Source organism: Mytilus californianus, unplaced genomic scaffold (assembly GCF_021869535.1).
Source record: "Mytilus californianus isolate M0D057914Y unplaced genomic scaffold, xbMytCali1.0.p SCAF_5, whole genome shotgun sequence".
NCBI lineage: Eukaryota > Metazoa > Mollusca > Bivalvia > Mytilida > Mytilidae > Mytilus > Mytilus californianus.
The window spans coordinates 107,167,437-107,189,405 of record NW_026262701.1 but is presented as its reverse complement, the minus strand read 5'-3'; the positions used below and the strand labels follow the sequence as shown (position 1 = coordinate 107,189,405).

Genomic DNA, 21,969 nt, shown 5'->3' with positions numbered 1-21,969 from the left:
GTTTGGACATTTTTATAGCAATTCAAAATTACTACCCATCACCTTTAGCATGACAGTAACAATAAAATTTCTATACAAACTGTTAGACTGATTTTTCATAATAACATTGATGTGGAATTAAAGTCTTATAGGATTGTAAGTATGCTTTATTTTATCACCTTGCACTTTCACGACTTGACTGTGGTTTTCTACAGGAGTTTGTTCAAATTTCTGACCAGTTGAACAGTTTGGTTTTATAAAACAAATTGCAATTTGGTCAGAATTTTGAACAAGTTGCAATAGGTTGAGAGCAACACTTACAGTCAAGTCACAGTAAATCTACTAATTAATGGATAAAAGAAGTAAGGACAAAATATATGTATGACATAAACATAATATTATGCAACATCAGCATTTCTGTTTAACTTAGTTTATATCAGAAGTTCACTATATATACTACATCTGGTGTAAAGGCGTAGGTGGATGCATCTTATATATGTTATATTTTATAAACCCAAACGTTCTGAAGCACCATTGATAAAAAGGGTAAGTTTTAAATTCATTTTTTAAACATGTATTCGATTACTATGTCGGTTTTTAAAAGCAATTCTCTTTCCTTACAATTGAAGATCCTACAATAGAACTTTCTTTTTTGTTATATTTTTTTTTATTAAAGTATAATTTAAAACCGTAAATTATGAATAACAATGTAGCCCGTAAGATACAGATTTTAGTGCAATTCTTTCGAGTCTATATAACAATAATGATCGAATGCGAGGAAGAGAATTGAGAATTGATAACAAACGAAAGTACGAACTAAACAGAATCTTGAACAAAGTTTGACGCAGAAAGTTGAAATAAATGCTATGTATATACATTGCCGCAAAAATATCATCAGCATCTTTATTTACTATAGTTTTGGTCACAAATGCAAAACATTGGTGAAAATCGTCAAAAAGTGGAATTAATGAGTCGACCAACACTTGCTGTCATATTGACAAATTTTAGATCTTGTCCTGCTGATAATGTTTGCTTGTCTATTATGGTTTTCAAGATAATAGGGGGGAAAATGTAAAAAAAATACTAAAAATATACATTTAGGGACATCAACACCTATTAGAGGGTCGCAATGGGGCTGCTATATTTTTTTTATTTTGTGTTATACGAAAATAGAAGAGCAGTGAATTTTGTTCATCAGCTAAGTCATTTCATGAAAAGGGCTGAAGTTTTTAAATTGTAAGTTTGAGCAAAATTCCTGTAACGCTCTACACCAATGACGCTATTTTATATCACATGTAATTACGTGATATTTTAATTTTGCTGTAAAGGGTACAGTGATGCCTTCACTTGCGGCTAAGGAGGATTGAAAAGATAAGATAATAGTAATTAAAAGTTGTTTCTGAAATTCCAAAATAGTTCTACTTAGTAAATTTTTAAAATTATGTCTAAATTTTGTTAACTTCATCTGTCTTGGCAAAGTAACATGGACAATATTTAGACAGTTTTTTTCTTTTTATTCTCACATATCATCCTGATCAACATAAGGTAAATAATGCGTTGGCGATTTCTTTTAACATCATCTTATAATTTATTCCTAATAAAATATAAATAAAAGATATCAACATAAATGCCGTGTGATGTATTACTTTGATAGAAATTCAGATTCATTCGATATTCAAGTGCATTAAAATATCCATTCAAGCAAAGAGGATTTAAGTAAAGAATGATCTAATATAATTTGTTTCCATAACGCATAACGTATTTTTTTTATCATTAAAAAATATGGTTTGATATGCATTACATCTTATAATTAGTTTCACAGACATCAGTGTACATAAATAGATACCCTGAGTGCTTTCAAAATTTTCAAACGAAATTATTGGTGGTCTATATGTTCGAAATAATCTTTAATTTAAAATATGGATTTGAATAATGAAACTAACGTTGTTTTTTGAAAAAAAATAAACAAAAAGAGGAAACGATGAAATGGGGGCCATCAAAAAACTATCAGTCGATAAAAAAAGACTCAGCTTTAGAAGAAGAAAGACGACGAAAATACAAACAAAGGTCCGCAAAAACACAAAATAAAAAGATTAAGCAACACGAACCACATCAAATGGGCCAAATCAATCAGTCGTTAAGTTTATTGTTAGTTGTATCTATCTATGCACTATACCATTTTTTTGCCAAGTGTAAAGATGCGATATATATATATATATATATATGATAAAGGCACAGACAGATAATATGTGCATTACAAAATATTTTGACGACAATGCATTTTCTCTTTCCTCATCCTGATTATATAACCACAATGACAGGCTGTAAAATAAGACAAACTGCATTGTCATCCCAATAAGTACTATTCATCTAGAAGCAAATGCCTTTGTAACAGTGTCATATGGTATTTTGATCCTTATGAAAAGGTGAAAAAGGTGTCAAAGTGCCATTTGGAATATTCATCCCGGGGTCAAAATACAATATGAAAAATTCATTTCAGTGTCAAAATACCATATGGAAAACTGACCCCGGGGTCAAATTTTCCCGTTGCAATTTGAATCCTCCGTAGAAATTGTACCACCTGTGTTTGATGCAGAGTATTACAGAACGTTAAATGAAAAATGGGTTGGGGAGGGGGTCCAAATACCCATGAAAGGATGGGTTTTTTAAACACCAAGAAAAAATGTAACAAATACTTTTCCAACTTCCTTTTTTTCTTGTCTAAGATAGGGGATAAAAAACCATGGCTGAGAAAAAACAGAAAGTTTTTTTTCAAGCATGCATACGTTTTTAGTGTAAACATGTATAAATAAAAGTAAAGTTAACTATTATACACAATTTGGCATGAACATTTTAATACAGTTGAATAATTAATAGGATCTGGAAACAAGCTGGTAACTTATCATACTAAACTGTTTACATATAATAAAAAAAAACGCATTCTAAATGGAGTAGAATGTATTGAAATTAAATCATGTCTTATAAATGCCAAAAAAACATGGATCTATGTGCATCTTCAACAATGACCACCCTCTAACATTGTAGACTTGAATATAATTCATTTCTTTTGTGTCGGTTTTGTATTGCTGATCATTTGTTTCTGTAAGCTGTTTCTCTTTATCTACTATAGTTTGGCCCAAAACGCCAAAAAATCGACGAAAATTGTCATTCAAGGGCAATAATTCTTATATGCAGACTTTTATGAAGATCTTGTCTTGCTGATCATTTTTACCTTTTACAGTTTTTCTTTTATTTACCATAGTTTTCGTCAAAAATGTAAAAATCATCATTAAATCGCAGTTACTCTTATAAAGAGTCAACTGATCGACAATTTCAGTCATTTAATATATTAGCAGATCTTGTCTTGCTGACAATTTTTCTTTATTTGCCCATAGTTTTAGTCAAAAATGCAAAACATTGGTGAAAATCGTCAATAAGTGGAAATAATGAGTTGACCAACCTTTCTGCCTTTCTTCAAAGAGGATTTAAGTAAAGAATGATCTAATATAATTTGTTTCCATAACGCATAACTTATTGTTTTATCATTACAAAATATGGTTTGATATTCATTAAATCTTAAAATTAGTTTCACAGACATCAGTGTACTTAAATAGATACCCTGAGTGCTTTCAAAATATTCAAACGAAATTATTGGGGGTCTATACTTTAAAAATGTTCGAAATCATTTCAAATTTAATATATGGATTTGAATAATGCAACTAACGTTGTTTTTTTTTTAAATAAACAAAGAGGAAACGATGCAAAGGGGGCCATCAATTACTGGTGGTCGATATAAAAAAAAAAGACTCAGCTTTGATTAGAAGAAAGACGACGAAAATACAAACAAAGGTCCGCAAAAACACCAGCAAGAAAAAAAAAGATTTAGCAACACGAACAACATCGAATGGGCCAAATCAATCAGTCGTTAAGTTTATTATTAGTTGTATCTATCTATGTACTATACCATTTTTTTACACGTGTAAAGATGCGATATACATATGATAAAGGCACAGACAGATAATGTGTTTATTACAAAATATTTTTACGACAATGCATTTCCTCTTTCCTCATCCTGATTATAATATAAACACTGACTAAATAAAGGCAACAGTAGTGTACCGCTTTTTAAAAGTCATAAATCGATTAAGAGAAAACAAATCCCGGTTACAAACTAAAACCGAGGGAAACACATCAACTATAAGAGGAAAACAACGGAACAACAGAAACACTGAACTGCAACAAAGACAAACGCCAAGATACATAGAAACGGACTATTAGATAACAACTGCCATATTCCTGACTTGGTACAGGACATTTTAAGACAAAATGGTGGGTTGAACCTGGTTTTATGGCTAGCCAAACCTCCCGCTTATATGGCAATGTTAAAAAATATCGCTATAATGTCAACACTACGTGACAGGAATACAGTACAAACAAACGCAAGAACACTCAGCTAAGAGAAATGGATAAATAAATAATATAATGGTACATTACAACATGTAAACCGCAGAATAACAACGGACATCTACCATTAACGACAGCACAGGACACCACAAACTGCACGTCACATGAATGGATCAACACCACAAAAAGTGATGTATTTTTGTGACGTATATATAATCTTGAAATTCATACAATTATATGGGGAACAAGATCCAAAAATTCACAATTATTTTTACAATACTAGTCGTAATAATTATCATGATTATGACGGTCTTGAGAGGCTATTGTAAATTAATGTTGTGACGACGTCATAATTATTTGGACAAACACAATATTTTATCCATGGAAAATGGAAATTAACTCGACTATACTGACATATTAGACATATGTGAAATGTACCGAAAATACAGAATTCAAACCACAAACGATAAGGCATAACAAAATCCAACCGTACTTACAAAAGAAAGATCATAACGAAATACATGAATGTTGGATGTATAACTACCGAGACACGTCGTATAGCAATGAAAATTCACACTCGGCAAAACAGTCATATTCAGGAATAGGTCACGTTCGGTACTTAGCAGATAGACGACGTAGATAGTAAACCACACTCTAAGACGTGGTAAAAATGTCGTTAGTTAGTTTAGACACAGACACATCGTATAGATCATCCAATTCGTGATGGTGTCCATAAAATTTACGGAGTGTCATTTTTAATCTTTCCTCCTCATAATTCTGTTGGAGCAGTTTCTGCGTAAGGAGCACATTCCTGTATATGAAGTCCGTATAGTGTGAACATGCACGAGCATAACGTATCAATTTTATGACGGAGCAGAGGGTACGTTACTGGTGAGAAATGAGAAATTGATAAATTTGGAAAGTTGAAATCATCCCGTTTGTCATAGATTTAAGTGTGAAGTCGTCCATCTTTGTCAATATTGAGGAAAAGATCAAGGTATGAAGCAGTCCTTCTAGTATCAGTAGTATCCTTAATTTCAAGTTCACTGGGATTTTTGAGATGCAAGTACTGACTTAAATATGGGTTATTCAATGATAGGACATCATCAATATATCTGAAAATACAATTAAAGAATTTCGCAAGGTGCTTTTTCTTTTTGTCTTTTAGAAGGTCCTGAATGAATTCTGCTTCATATGAGTACAAAAACAAATCGGCCAGAAGGGGTCCACGATTAGTACCCATTGGAATACCGACTGTCGGTGAAATACCAATCCTCCAAACTCAACAAATATATTGTCGATTAAAAAGTCTAGCATTTTGATAATATCATCTTCAGTGTATGTTCTGATAGAATCAGTGTGGATCTTCACAAAATAAGAATTATTATAACCCAAAACAAGAAATTTATATCTACGATTCCAATTTTCATAGAAAAAGCTCTGTTTAATGAGATTGTGAAGTCGATCTTTCAATTGAGCATGGGGAATAGTAGTGTAAAGCGTAGAAAAATTAAAGGTCTTAATGTTGCTGCAAAATTGCAGAGATTGTGATCTAAGATTTAGCAGTAGATCTTTAGATCTTTAGAATCTACATCTGATTGACACCACTGGTTGAATATATCTCATCACAATATTTTTGAAGGCCATATTTTACTGTAGAAAGAATAGTAGTCAGCACTTTAGAAAGATGTTTAGTCAAACATCTTGATGATACAGATATGTATCGTTCTTTATAAGTGAAGTTTTGGTATGCAGTATAAGGACGGTAGATTTTCTTCTCTTTCTTTGATGTTAATACCAAAAGAAAGAAGGACAGATTTGTGATTTTGTAAAATTTCATCCTTTGTAAATGATGTTAAAGAATATGTAGGATTACCAGTTGTGCTGCTTATTCCAAGCTCTTTTGTGAGACATTGCAAATAATGGTTTTTACATACAAAGATAGTTTTATGAATTACGTCATAATGATATCACGTGACATATTTTTCTACTTGTTATCAGTTATGCTTTGTTTTTAATTTGTACATTTCAACTTGATATGTTTTCATTAAACAACATTTTGGTTTTTTTTAAAGTTGTATAAATAAGAATGTGCCTTTTGTACCTTTTATTAAAAAAAAAAAAAAAACAGTAAAGCAAAAACACTTAGGAAAGGTGAGGAGGGTTGTATCTGTTAATATAAATATAAATGATCCATATCCACGAAAGAGCGTCAATCAGTCCTTTCCTTTAACAATCTGTGGTTAAAAGCGATAAACAGAATGATATTGACATTGACAACCGGAACAGATACACCCTTTTCTAAATATTGGATCATATGGGTGAATCTAGTGAAAAATGTCAGTCTCACCCAACGAAGTTATTATGTGTATTTATCTTATATGCTGTACTTGCTTTTGGAATAAAGTATTATTATTGGGATCAATTTTTGTCGTAAGATTTTTTTGTGAAAAGAGCCTTATGTGTATAAGTGTTAGCACATCTCATTTCAGTGGGGATTATTGAGTCCCCTCATGCATGGTTCGTCGACTTTAAAATGTTTCCATAGTTTCAATGTTAAAGTTTTTGATTACTGGTCAGTTTAAGGGTTTTCCCGAAGAACTTATGATAAAATGTGCTATTTGGTATGCAGTTTATTAGCATAAGCATATCTCATTTACATGAAGATTGTTTGTTTTTTTACCTTAAAGTCATGCCTCATTGACTTTGGATGTTTGCATAGTTTACATTTTAAGGTATTGTCATTTTAAAACCAACATTTGCGTTTTACTATAAAAGTAACATACAGGCAAGACAAATCTCTGTGTCAACAGCTTATTATTAAATTTCCAGTTTAGCAGTTACTGTTAAGGTCAAAGTAAATTAAATGGGCTTTGTCACAGATTTTAGTAAAATTTTGCATACAACTTTGGCTCGCTGAACAATAACTGAAAACGAAGTGCATTTATCTTGAATAATTCTTTTAAAATGAATGCACATTTGTATAGAAAGCACATACAATCGGCTAAAATATGTTTTAAATTTGTCTTAAAATCATCAAATGTCCAATTACCAATGAACAGTATTTTCTTTAAAATTGATAATAAAATTATGTTGTTGATACATAAATTGTCGTTTAAATGATGTTAAATGATAAAAAGGTCACCGATTTTGACTTTTCACTGAATTATTGTGCTCTACGATTTTGGTATAGAAAGCGGTTTCCATGAACATTTTTGTTTATTTTTTTCGATTCCAGATGTTCTAAAAATGAACACTTTTGTGTTACGCATACTGATGCATGATATAGGGCAATTTTTATTAGTTGCTCGCCTTTGACATGTTTGAACCAATAAGAAACAAAATAACAACATCTCAACTATATGTATTTCTTTTTACCTGTTATTCAAGAAAAACGTCAAAAATAATCAGTCTTGTCTTTGTTTACATCTGATCAACGATCACCAGTACCGATAAGGACTAAATCACCAGTACAGAACATTCTCTCAAAATACAACCTTACTCGTCGTGTAAAAGTTAAAACTGTAAATTACATCCACCTGTCTAAAACAACATGGAACGTATGATTTGAATAATTTGAAGCGAATTCATACTTGTGCTGACAATTCGGTATGGGCTTTGCTCATTGTTGAAGGTCATACGGTGACCTATAGTTGTTAATTTCTGTGTCATTTGTTCTACTGTGGAGAGTTGTCTCATTGGCAATCATACCGCATCTTCTATTTATATTGTCAATAAATTCAAATTCCTTCAAACAGCAAAAAAAATCGCAGTTGTTTTAACGGGTCAAACTCGACTTGGCTTTTTATTGAATGTTTTTGTCTACTCGAGTAAATTTCTTTTCCTTAAAACATCAAATAAAACTGCTCGTCAATTTGCTGCAATCCTAACACTGCTACAATGGTAACAATGCGATGTGAACGATTAGAAATCACACACAGACACATTAGCATCAATTGACTGTAGACAAGCAGAGCAATTAAGAAGATGTAAGACATTTCGGTACATAAATGTAAGCAATTATATACATGTAAACTATATGAAAGTTTGGTCATGTTGATGTGATGTTAAAATGATATTGTTTATCAAAATTGCAATGTCGATATAAACAATATTTAGGTAGACTATGTCGAAATTAAATAGACATTGTGATGTTGGCGTAAACTATATGAGCATAGTGTAGGTAAACGATATTAAAAAGATTTTTAAAACGATATTACCAACACTTTAATGTAAACAATAAAACAGATTCAAAGGAAAGTACATGCATAGGACAACAGGCTCTAACATAGACAAACTGCATTGTCATCCCAATAAGTACTATTCATCTAGAAGCAAATGCCTTTGTAACAGTGTCATATTGTATTTTGATCATTATGAAAAGGTGAAAAGGGGTTCAAATTGCCATGTGGAATATTCATCCCGGGATCAAAATACAATATGAAAAACTCATCCCAGTGTCAAAATACCATATGGAAAACTGACCCCGGTGTCAAATTTTCCCGTTGCAAATTCAATCCTCCGTAGAAAATTGCCCCTTTAATAGCAGATTTATTCCTTTACTGTTATTAATCACAGTTTATGGCCAAAAAATCAAGAATTCTCTATCTATACTGCTGAAATTTACCCAAAGGAACTTACTCTAAATAAATCTAATATCAACAGCAATAACTGTCCTTTCCTAGATTTAGGTATTTCAGTATTACACCAGAAACTCTACACAAAAATTTACGACAAAAGGGATGATTTTTTCTCTATTGTTAATTTTCCCTTTTTGGACGGTGATGTTCCTTTGGCACCGTCTTACGGTGTTCATATATCCCAACTCGTTCACTATGCTCGTGTTTGTAGTGACGTTTTGGATTTTTTATGAGCGTAATCTATGTACTACTAGTAAATTATTAAGTCAGGGATTTTGTTACCACTAATTACTCAAAACCTTTACTAAATTCTTTCATAGATACAAAGATTTGGACTGCAAGTTTGGATGTACTTGTAGAAAACTTATTTCAAACAGAATAGCACATCCTAAATTTTACGGTGATGTTGTAAACTGAGCCCGGAAATTTAGATACGATCAGGGAAAACTTATCAATCCTTTAAATAAACTTATTCTAAAAGGTTACCTATTTAACACTGTAATTAAATCTTTGAATATTGTTTTTATTGGTGTAAATATTGATTTTGTTATCTGTAATTTAAAACCATACTAAATATTACACATATTTACTTTCACGGTATTATAATCTGTCGATACTTATAGTTTGGCATTGCACAAGGTCATGTTTTTCTCTGACTGTTAATGACGTCTTTCCCCTAAATCCATTGGATGTTGGATGTGTACTGATTGATATTTTAGTCTTAGATACATTTTTTTCATTAGTTGTAAAGGGCTTTGAACTAGCTGTCAGTAACTGTGAGTACTCTCAGATCTGTACTTAGTGTCTTTTTGTTTTTGGGATGTATAAGTACCTGTCCACGTCCACTTTGTGTTTTTGTTAGATGTATTTCTATTCGTATCCATCTGATGAGTAAAGCATTTTTCAACTGATTTTTATAGTCTGTTCTTATGTTGAACTGTTACACCACTGTCCTAGGTTAGGGGGAGGGTTGAGCGCTCACAAACATGTTTAACCCCGCTACATTCTTTATGTGCCTGTCCCAAGTCAGGAGCCTGTAGTTCAGTGGTTGTCGTTGGTTCATGTCTGTCATATTTGTTTTTCATAAATTGTTTTGTTATGAATTAGGCCGTTAGTTTTCTCAATTGAATTGTTTCATATTTTTCATGTCGGGGCCTTTTATAGCTGACCATATGGTATGGGTTTTTCTCATTGTTGAAGGCCGTACGGTTGCCTATAATTGCTTACATCCACTTCATTTGAACTTTGGTGGATAGTTGTCTCATTGGCAATCATACAACATCTCCTTATCTTTATAACAGTAATTAAAAGTTGTTTCTTAAAAAATTGCAAAATAGTTATAATTAGTAAATTCTTTAAATTATGTCTAAATTTTGTAAACTTCATCTGTCTTGGCAAATATCCATGGAAGGATGGGTTTTTTAAACACCAAGAAAAATGTAACAAATTCTTTTCCAACCTCCTTTTTCTTCTTTACAGATACTGATGTAAGATAGGGGATAAAAAACCATGACTGAGGAAAAACAGAAAGGTTTTTTCCAGCATGCATACGTTTTTAGTGTAAACATGTATTAATAAAAGTAAAGTTCACTATTTGACATGAACATTTTAATACAGTCGAATAATTAATAGGATCTGGAAACAAGCTGGTAACTTATCATAATAAACTGTTTACATATAAAAAAAAAACGCATTTTATATGAATTAGAATGTATTGAAATTAAACGTTTTATAAATGCCAAACAAACACGGATCTATGTGCATCTTCAACAATAGACAGCCTCTAACATTGTAGACTTGAATATAATTCATTTCTTTTGAGTCGGTTTTGTATTGCTGATCATTTGTTTCTGTAAGCTGTTTCTCTTTATCTACTATAGTTTGGCCCAAAACACCAAAACATCGACTTAAATTGTCATTCAAGGGCAATAACTCTTTTAGAACGTCAAATGATAATTTTGGCTATGCTGAATTTTTTGAAGATCTTGTCTTGCTGATCATTTTTGCCTTTTACAGTTTTTCTTTTATCTACCATAGTTTTCGTCAAAAATGTAAAAATCATCATTAAATCGCAAAAACTCATATATAGAGTCAACTGACAATTTCAGTCATTTGATAAATATGCAGATCTTGTCTTGTTGACAATTTTGCTGTTGCAGTTTTTCTTTATTTACTATAGTTTTGGTCAAAAATGCAAAACATTGGTGAAAATCGTCAATAAGTGGAAATAATGAGTCGACCAACACTTTCTGCCATATTGACAAATTTTAGATCTTGTCCTGCTGATAATGTTTGCTTTTAAAGTTTCTCTTTATCTGTTATGTTTTTCAAGATAATAGGGGGAAAATGTAAAAAAATGGTAAAAATTTACATTTAGGGACATCAACACCTATAAGAGGGTCGTAATGGAGCTACTGTAAGAAAACCGCATATAAAAATGTTATTTTGTGTTTTACGAAAATAAAAGAATAGTGAATTTTGTTCATCAGCTTAGTCATTCCATGAAAAGGGGAAGAAGTTTTTAAATTGTAAATTTGAGCAAAATTCCTGTAACGCTCTGCACCAATGACGCTTTTTTAAAACACATGTATTTACGTGATAGTTTAATTTTGATGTAAAGAGTACAGTGATACTTTCACTTGCGGCTAAAGAGGATGGAAAATATAAGCTCCAAAGAGAGTCATATTGTAAATAATCATGTCACTACCACAGCTCAGTTTAAGGCCTCCTCGGAACATTTGAAGGTTCCCTCTATGTATTGGTTACCTAAACTACACAAAAATCCCGTACAATATCGTTTCATCTCGGCCTCTAGTAAGTGTTCTACTACTAATCTTTCGGTGCTTTTAACGAGTCCCGTAACTACTATCAAAGAACTAATCGTTAATTTTTGTAATAAAACATATGAAAACAGTGGAATTAACCATTTTTGGAGTATAAAAAATTCTTTTGATGTTCTAGATAAATTACGTGCATTTGATTGTCCTTGTGGTTCGGTTGACAGTTTTGACTTTTCCACTCTTTATACTACACTTCCACACAATCTTATCAAACAAACATTTTCTTATCTAATTTAATGGTCGTTTGATAAATCTGGTTGCAAATTTATTTGCTGCAACTCATATAAAGCCTTTTTCTCTAATGAGAAAGGTAAATATGCTAGATATACTTACTGGAGGTGTGATGAGATGATTAAAGCACTAAATTTTCTCCTTGACAACATTCATGTACGTTTCGGCAATAAAGTTTATCGACAGATTGTAGGTATTCCTATGGGCACCAATTGTGCCCCTTTAATAGCAGATTTATTCCTTTACTGTTATGAATCACAGTTTATGGCCAAAAAATCAAGAATTCTCTAACTATACTGCTGAAATTTACCCAAAGGAACTTACTCTAAATAAATCTAATATCAACAGCAATAACTGTCCTTTCCTAGATTTAGGTATTTCAGTATTACACCAGAAACTCTACACAAAAATTTACGACAAAAGGGATGATTTTTTTCTCTATTGTTAATTTTCCCTTTTTGGACGGTGATGTTCCTTTGGCACCGTCTTACGGTGTTCATATATCCCAACTCGTTCACTATGCTCGTGTTTGTAGTGACGTTTTGGGTTGAGCGTAATCTATGTACTACTAGTAAATTATTAAGTCAGGGATTTTGTTACCACTAATTACTTAAAACCTTTACTAAATTCTTTCATAGATACAAAGAATTGGTCTGCAAGTTTGGCTGTACTTGTAGAAAACTTATTTCAAACGGAATAGCACATCCTAAATTTTACGGTGATGTTGTAAACTGATCCCGGAAATTTAGGTAGCAATACACAGTTAGAAGTTTAGTTTCGCATTATGGCCATGGTGAGTTTTTTAAATATGAAAGTTTTTGTACAATAAAATTGATTTTTAGATAATTGAAGAATAATATAGCCTTCTTAGTGGGTTTATATGAACATTTAGATTGTTTTTAGCATGTTTTATAGGCCATTTTTTTGTTTGACAGTCCGTATTTTCCTATCCGTACCGCCCATAGGTCCATAAATTATTGTAGTGTTTATCAACAAAGATTTTGCGCTCGATCTTTTCAATTCAATTTAATGGAAAAACGAGCAGAAATGCATATGATTTTTTTTTGACCTCTTGATAGATATATGTCTATGGATTCAGGAAAGGTATCACTGTAATTGATTGAAATTTTCCTTTGTACCAAATTTTGGAGACTTTTGTGACATGTTCACCCCCTTTTTTTGCAATATTTTGTATCAAAGAAATGCAGATTGTTGCCATGGTTACACCAAAAAAAGATTATATTTCACCATTATAACCATTAGAAATCAAATCTATGGAATATTTTTTTTCTATAAATATACACATGCATAACACAAATATTAAGCCTTATTTGTTAGAAAGGAAGGGAAAGAGGGTGTTTAAAAATTATGAGTGTCAATTTTAAGTTTTTTACCTAACTGTGTATTGCTACCTTAGATACGATCAGGGAAAACTTATCAATCCTTTAAATAAACTTATTCTAAAAGGTTACCTATTTAACACTGTAATTAAATCTTTGAATATTGTTTTTATTGGTGTAAATATTGATTTTGTTATCTGTAATTTAAAACCATACTAAATATTACACATATTTAATTTCACGGTACTATAATCTGTCGATACTTATAGTTTGGCATTGCACAAGGTCATGTTTTTCTCTGACTGTTAATGACGTCTTTCCCCTAAATCCATTGGATGTTGGATGTGTACTGATTGATATTTTAGTCTTAGATACATTTTTTTCATTAGTTGTAATGGGCTTTGAACTAGCTGTCAGTAACTGTGAGTACTCTCAGATCTGTACTTAGTGTCTTTTTGTTTTTGCGATGTATAAGTACCTGTCCACGTCCACTTTGTGTTTTTGTTAGATGTATTTCTATTCGTATCCATCTGATGATTAAGCATTTTTTAACAGATTTTTATAGTTTGTTCTTATGTTGAACTGTTACACCACTGTCCTAGGTTAGGGGGAGGGTTGAGCGCTCACAAACATGTTTAACCCCGCTACATTCTTTATGTGCCTGTCCCAAGTCAGGAGCCTGTAGTTCAGTGGTTGTCGTTGGTTCATGTCTGTCATATTTGTTTTTCATAAATTGTTTTGTTATGAATTAGGCCGTTAGTTTTCTCAATTGAATTGTTTCATATTTTTCATGTCGGGGCCTTCTATAGCTGACCATATGGTATGGGTTTTTCTCATTGTTGAAGGCCGTACGGTTGCCTATAATTGCTTACATCCACTTCATTTGAACTTTGGTGGATAGTTGTCTCATTGGCAATCATACAACATCTCCTTATCTTTATAATAGTAATTAAAAGTTGTTTCTTAAAAAATTGCAAAATAGTTATAATTAGTAAATTCTTTAAATTATGTCTAAATTTTGTAAACTTCATCTGTCTTGGCAAAGTAACATGGAAAATATTTAGACAGTTTTTTTCTTTTAATTCTCACACATCATCCTGATCAACATAAGGTAAATAATGCGTTGGCGATTTCTTTAAACATCATCTTATAATTTATTCCTAATAAAACATAAATAAAAGATATCATAAATGCCGCGGGATGCATTAATTCGATAGAAATTCAGATTCATTCGACATCCAAGTGCATTAAAACATCCATTCTAGCAAAGAGGATTTAAGTAAAGAATGATCTAATATAATTTGTTTCCATAACAGATAACTTATTTATTTCTTAAGACATGTCAAAATGTGTAATTAACGTGCATTAAATCTAAAATTAGTTTCACAGACATCAGTGTACTTAAATAGATACCCTGAGTGCTTTCAAATATTCAAATGAAATTATTGGTGGTCTATACTTTTAAAATGTTCGAAATAATTTCAGATTGAATACATGGATGTGAATAATGCAACTAACGTTGCTTTTATTGAAAAAATAAACAAAAAGGGAAAACGATGGGGCAATCAAAATACAATCAGTCGAAAAAAAATACTCAGCTGTGGTCAGAAGAATGACGACGAAAATACAAACAAAAGTCCGCCAAAACACCAGAAAGAAAAGTAAAGATTTAGCAACACGAACCACACCAAAATCCGGGGGTCAATCAATCAGCATTAATTTTATTATTGATTTTATCTATCTATCCTCTATACCATTCTTTAGCCTAGTGCAAAGATGTGATATACATGATGATAAAGTCACAGACAGATAATATGTACATTACAAAATATTTTGACGACAATGCGTTTCCTCTTTCCTCATACTGATTATATAAATACTGACTAAATGACGTCATAATGATATCACGTGAAATATTCTTTCTACTTGTTATCAGTTATGCTTTGCTATCAACTTGATATGTTTACACTAAACAACATTTTGGGGTTTTTTTAAGCTGTATAAACAAGAATGTACCTTTTGTATCTTTTATTAAAAACAAATAGAAAACATTAACCAGTAAAGCAAAAATAATTACGAAAGGTGAGGAGGGCTTAGTTTGTTCATATAGTCTTACTATACAAATCCTTGATTGAACTGATTATCAAGTTGCAGTTTTTATTTCACTCAAAGCTGAAGATTATTGTATCTTTACCTTTCAGTTCCCTTCTCCGCCATTTAGAATTCTGTTTGCACCTAATATTTATTGAACTTCTGGTTGATTCCGTGCATTCCGATTGTCTGGAACTCGCAAACCAAGCGCACCCCTGTCTTGCTGATCGTTTTGCTTTTCTAAGTTTTCTCTACCTTTTATAGTTAAACAAAAAAAAACAAAAATGGAAAAAAATGGGAAGCATCGTTATTTAAGGGCAATAACTCTTACGGGTTGTCGTCTGACAGTTTTCGTGTAAATGGACTGTATTGATATATCTCAGCATTTCTCTGTTACTGTCAGAGTTCCTCTATCTATAGCGGTTTTCAAAATATTTGACTTTTTTTGCACTTTATGATTTATGATGATAGATCGATGTTTATTCGTTTGTTTGTTGGTTTTTTTCACATTTTCCATGTGTTCCCATTTCTTGATTACACTTTTTAAATGATTTCCTTTATTTTTTTCAGAATCGGTAAAACTATTTTCCATCCACGTTTGTTTTCTGTTCCTTCTATCACGATTCTCCCTTTGTATTTGCGGAATGTGATTGCCAAATTTCTAAATAAAGGTGTCATGTAAGGTCACTCTGTATACGGTGTATGTTGTCGAATAAGAGAACGGATAGACAATAATTCAATAGCAGTACATTTTCTGGAGATTAGGATAAAGGAATTTCTTTTTAAGAGTAAGTCTATGCACACGTGTTTTATTATACAAATAAGCCATAAGTCTATGCACACGTGTTTTATTATACAAATAAGCCATAAGTCTATGCACACGTGTTTTATTATACAAATAAGCCATAAGTCTATGCACACGTGTTTTATTATACAAATAAGCCATAAGTCTATGCACACGTGTTCAATTATACAAATAAGCCATAAGTCTATGCACACGTGTTTTATAATACAAATAAGCCATAAGTCTATGCACACGTGTTTTATAATACAAATAAGCCATTCAGTTATATAAACATTTTTATATTTTAAAAAAATGGAAGATAATTATGTTTCTCAATGGACACAAGTATTTTTTTTAAATATAAACCTGCATTCTACACCTGTTTAACACAAAGACAAATCGGTTGCTACTAAGTATGAATTTGCGAACTGCTATAAAAAAAATTTTATGTTTGGTTCATAGCCGAGTTCCGTTAAACCTTAAAGTGAAATTTCATCCGACAAAAAATCTTGTTTCTGGTGTTGTTAAAATGCTGTTCACGCATGATGTGAAATCGATAACAGTGCAATAAATAATGAACTGTGGTTTCTATTGCACCACATATACCTTTTGGACAACTTTATATATATATTACTTTATAGAACTATGTATTATATATTTTTTTCAATATATAATCAGCGACAATTGCATTGTGTATTATAAAAGCTTAAGCTGCTTGAATGTTTACTTACGAAAAATCTATATCACTTGATTTTTGTGAATGTTATTTGTTTTAATCTCAAATTATTGATGGTATTGTCAAGTCAAATGTTTATGCCCTTCGGGAACCTTAATTGGAATAAAATATTCTTCTTAAATACAGTGCCGTGTCCCAAAATGCAGATTGAAAAACGATCAAGCATTTCAACTTCATTATCTATTTATAATGATTCAATTAGTATCTTGATTGGAAAAAATATGTTGAAAAAGTTTATTTAACACTCTCTTTAGCCATGGTATTTTGACCCCCTACCATTGAAATTCGACCCAATCCTCTTGAATGTCAGAAATTCAACTCGTCATAGTTATCAAGTAAATCTGCTTCAAAACGTATCTCAAAATCAAAATAATATTTTGGAAAAGATATCACAGTCTGACTTGGGACAGGTACATACATAATGTGGCTGGGTTAAACATGTTTGTGGGCTCCCATAGTTCAAATACGTTTTATTGTACGCAAGAGATATACATATATATATATAGAAAACTTCATAAGATAAAACGTGGTCAAATAGTATTTTTTAACAACACTGACATTTTTACGCAGAAGAGCTTTTCTTTGAGATAATCAAGAAATGAGACACAAGTTTTAAGCAGACTTTAAATTGTATAACATACCAGGATGTATTAATAAAAATACATTTTAATCTCCGTCTGCAAAGTCCTTACAAAAAGTTGTAAATGGTTATCTAGGTTTTTTATATAATAAATGACCAAATAAAGCAATAGGATGCAAAAAAAAAACAGTATATAATAAAACATAACTGGTAATAGCTCTTGTTGAAAGTGAAAAATAATATTCTGGTGAGTAGAATGAATATTATAAGTTGGTTCTTAAATCTATTTAGTACAGCGGAAATTAGGTTTTTTTTTTTTTTTTATCAAAAGCATAATTAGTATTGCAGCATTAATTCACACTGGTTCACTAATATTTTAAGTTCAAATTGGCAATTTGGTGATAGCACATACTCATTTCATTAGATAATCTTTTTCAAGACTCTGGCACGTCTTGGCTTTAGCTTATACAATATGCAAGATTTTTAGAGTTGAAAAAGGTAATATCATAAAATGTATGGCCATTTGAAGCAAACAGTTGCTACTTTATCAACATTTTTGGCACATTTTTTTTTATTAAAGTAAGTCTGCAATTTTCCAGGGTAGGCGGGGTCAAATAATGTTTCAATAAATATGGAATGTAAATATATTTTGGAAAATACTTTCACTTTTTCGTAGCTATGGTATTTTGACCCCTACCATTGTAAATTGACCACCCTTAAGATATCAGAATTAAAAAACCAAACCTCTCAAACATTTAAACTACACTAAGATATAAAAAAACATAAGATATCATAATGATTTTTCTTAGGTAAGGTATTTTGACTCCCATCATGGAAAATTGAAACCCCATTTAGACATCAGAATTTCAATTTATAATACCATTTAGCAATTATGGCTTCCCCTATATGTAGGAAGACAGAATGGCACTTGAACAATTGAAACATAATACGGGTCAATATTCGAAGGAGGTCAAAAAACCATATGAAATCGACAAAATTTAAACAATACATTTGTCTTTATATACAAATTTTCAGTTTATAATTCTAAAACTAAATATTTAACTCCCCTGGACAAAGTAAAAATCAACAGATTTTATCTGTTCTGATTTGACAATTTTAGTTTTATGCTCTCAAACGATAGTTTTAGCGCTTTCCAAAGTTTTCAATGGTCTCGAGCCTCTCTAATTAAGTTTATTCCAGAAACACTTGTCGAGCGCACGTACATCGGTCCCATACATTTTTTTGCAATTAAATCTACTAATGAATTAATGGATAAAAGAAGTAAGGACGATATGTATGTATGACATAAACATAATACTATGCAACATCAGCATTTCCGTAAGTTGATATCGGAAGTTTACTATATATATACTACATCTGGTGTAAAGGCGTAGGTGGATGCATCTTGACTGATATATTTTATAAACCCAAATGTTCTGAAGCACCATTGATTAAACGGGTAAGTTTTAAATTCATTTTTTAAACATGTATTCGATTATTATGTCGGTTTTTAAAAGAAATTCTCTTTCCTTACAATTGAAGATCCTACAATAGAACTTTCTTTTTTGTAATACATTTTTTTATTAAAGTATAATTTAAAACCGTATATTATGAATAGCAATGTAGCTGTAAGATACAGATTTCAGTGCAATTCTTTCGAGTCTACATAACAATAATGATCGAATGCGAGGAAGAGAAAATAAATGACTCCACATGTTTAATAGTAAGGCAGATATAATTGCTTACTGTGCATTTCTAAAAGTTAAGAATTGATAACAATACGAAAGTACGAACTAAACAGAACCTTGAACAAAGTTGACACAGAAAGTTGAAATAAATGCAATGTACGTACATTGCCGCAAAAATATCATCAGAGGCGAATTAAAAAGGTTGGGGAAGGGTTCCCGCCCCCTTATGGAGCTACATATATGGTTAATGCATACACTTTTTACATGTCCAGCTACAAACGTTGTCTAGTTTGGGCCCTACCGTTCCCTTGTCACCATCTTATGGTGTTTATATATCTCAACTTGTTCGATTCGCTGGTGTATGTAACAACCAAAGAAACCTCTGTATTACTGAAAAATAATTACACCAGGGTTTTCGATATCACAAACTAGTCAAAACATTTACTAAATTTTATCATCGGTACAAGGACATCATTCGTAAATATAAATCAACATGCAGACATCTTATACGTTCAGGTATTTCACATTCAATCTTTTATGGTAATATTCTATACAAAGCACAAAAATGTCGGCATTCACCTCAAAAGCTAACCAAACCTTTAAACAGACTTATTCGGAAGGGATATAGTTACGATACTGTTGTCAGGTCATTAAAGATGGCATATTTTGGTATTAATATTGATTCACACATAGGGTCTTTGCATCGGAAATAAACACATTTATTCTAAAACCAGTTGTTGGCATGATACGGGTTATGTTCTTCTCATATATTTTATGATGGTATGATACTAAACCCCTAACGGGAGGGATTGTGCTTGATTTTCATATGATGAAGACATAATCTTTCAATCAGTTTAATTGAGGTCTGGAGCTGGCATGTCAGTAACTGCTAGTAGTCCTTTAACTTATGTATCATTATCATTTTGCTTAGTTTCTTTTGTTACCTATTCTGACATAGGACTCGGACTTCTTTTAAACTGAGTTTTACTGTGCGTATTGCTGTGTGTTTGTTTATTCTACATTGGCTAGAGGTCCCAAGTCAGGAGCCTCTGGCCTTTGTTAGTCTTGTATGTTTTTTAGTTTTAGTTCATTTATATGTTTTGGAGGTTAGTGTGACGTCCATTTTCATTGAACTAGTACACATTTTTGTTTAGGGGCCTGCTGAAGCCCGCCTCCGGTGCGGGATTTTTTCGCTGTGTTGAAGACCCATTGGTGGCCCATCGGGTTGTTGTCTCTTTACCATTTCCGTTCTCAATTGTGTTTGTCATTAAATAAAATTTTAACGTCAGTAAACGAATATGTAAACACAGTAACATGCATCATATTTTCTGATTTAAAAGTTAAAATATTTCAGCTTGCACCAAGGTTTGTGGAGAATCAAAAAGTGCAAATCAGAGAAAAAGAAAAAAAAGTAATGATCAAAGATACCAGGCTTATAATTTTGTACGCCAGACGTGCGTTTCGTCTACAAATGTAATGAAGTAACTTCATTATCACTTAGAAGAAATTGGCTATCAAAAAACATAAAGTACATCTGTTTTAAATATATAGCAATTTTTCTATTTGTAAATGATATACATTAAATAGTTGTCTTGGTGTAGTATATAAAGATTAGCATTTAAGTGTTAATTACAGCATAAAACATGTTTTTGTTTTTAAACATTTCACTGACTTTCACGTTTGAGTAAGAGCAATAGTAATAAGGTCAAGGACGGGACTTAATTTTCTTTGAATAGTCAATATTATACGGCCCACCGCCAAAAGGACAACAAATTTCAACACGTGCGTCAAAGGTTAATCATTTGTGAGATGAAATTCCTTTTTTTTCAACATGATTTTGCTTGTGGTTATAAAATATTATCAGGTGCGGATCCACGGTTTTGGAAAAAAAAGGGGGGCAAGCAAGCCAACGTTTGGAGTGATATAATCAGGGGGGACCCAGGATTTTGAAGAGGTGAGGGAGAATAGGGGGGCTGGCAAGCCAACGTTTGGAGTGATACTTGTAAAAAGTCTATGCATTTATCATATGTGAAGCTCTATAAGAGGAGGGCTCGGCCCCCCTGCCCCCTAAATCCGCCTCTGATAATATTCGTCCGTTGTTGGAGTGATATTTTTGTAAAAAATTAATGAAAACACATCAGAGTGGCAAATAAATTTAACCCCGAAAAATGCATCTTTCCGTCTCAAGTCAGATGGTTTGATAGTGATTGTCTTATGTCATCTCTAAATTAGTTTTTTTTTTCATTAAGGGGAATTTTATATTTCTATTTGTTTTATTGACAAAATATAACGCCAATGTCCGGTTAATTTTATTAGTTATCATCATTTAAACTAGCCATAAATCAAAAATATTTATTTAGAATATCAACTTTTTCTTTTCCTTCAAAATCATTACTAGGATTTTGCAGCGGAGGAATATCATTAGTTTTCCAATATACTCTATTATGTGTTTGCTTAAGTTCGTTTAGTTTTCATTAATATTTTCAAACATGTTTTGTTTTAGTTGTTTCTATAAATCATTTACTGGATTTCTTCGGTTTTTAAATCTATAACGTTTGTTGTGATTTTATTTTGTAGGAATAGTTTTTAAAATCTGTCTCGTTTTCTTATTTCTTTACGCAGATTTGAATTAAATCAGATGTTATTGTTTGATCGA

General features: G+C 31.7%; 2 protein-coding genes across 4 annotated transcripts in view; both read left to right on the top strand.

Annotated features, from left to right (window-relative positions):
- Window positions 1-21,969, top strand: part of LOC127700504 (uncharacterized protein YfbL-like) — a 323,855-nt gene that overhangs the window by 276,613 nt on the left and 25,273 nt on the right. The window lies entirely within an intron of this gene.
- The window catches only part of LOC127700507 (uncharacterized), a 34,429-nt gene that overhangs the window by 4,053 nt on the left and 8,407 nt on the right, over window positions 1-21,969 (top strand). Inside the window, exon 1 of one of the 3 annotated variants that reach the window (XM_052204022.1) lies at window positions 468-525. The exons of 1 other annotated variant lie outside the window; for it this stretch is intronic. The gene's annotated coding sequence lies outside the window, so the exon portion shown is untranslated. Of the gene's footprint in view, window positions 1-467; window positions 526-19,008; window positions 19,085-21,969 lie in introns of those variants that run through there. One more of the 3 variants, XM_052204020.1, reaches the window with a different exon arrangement.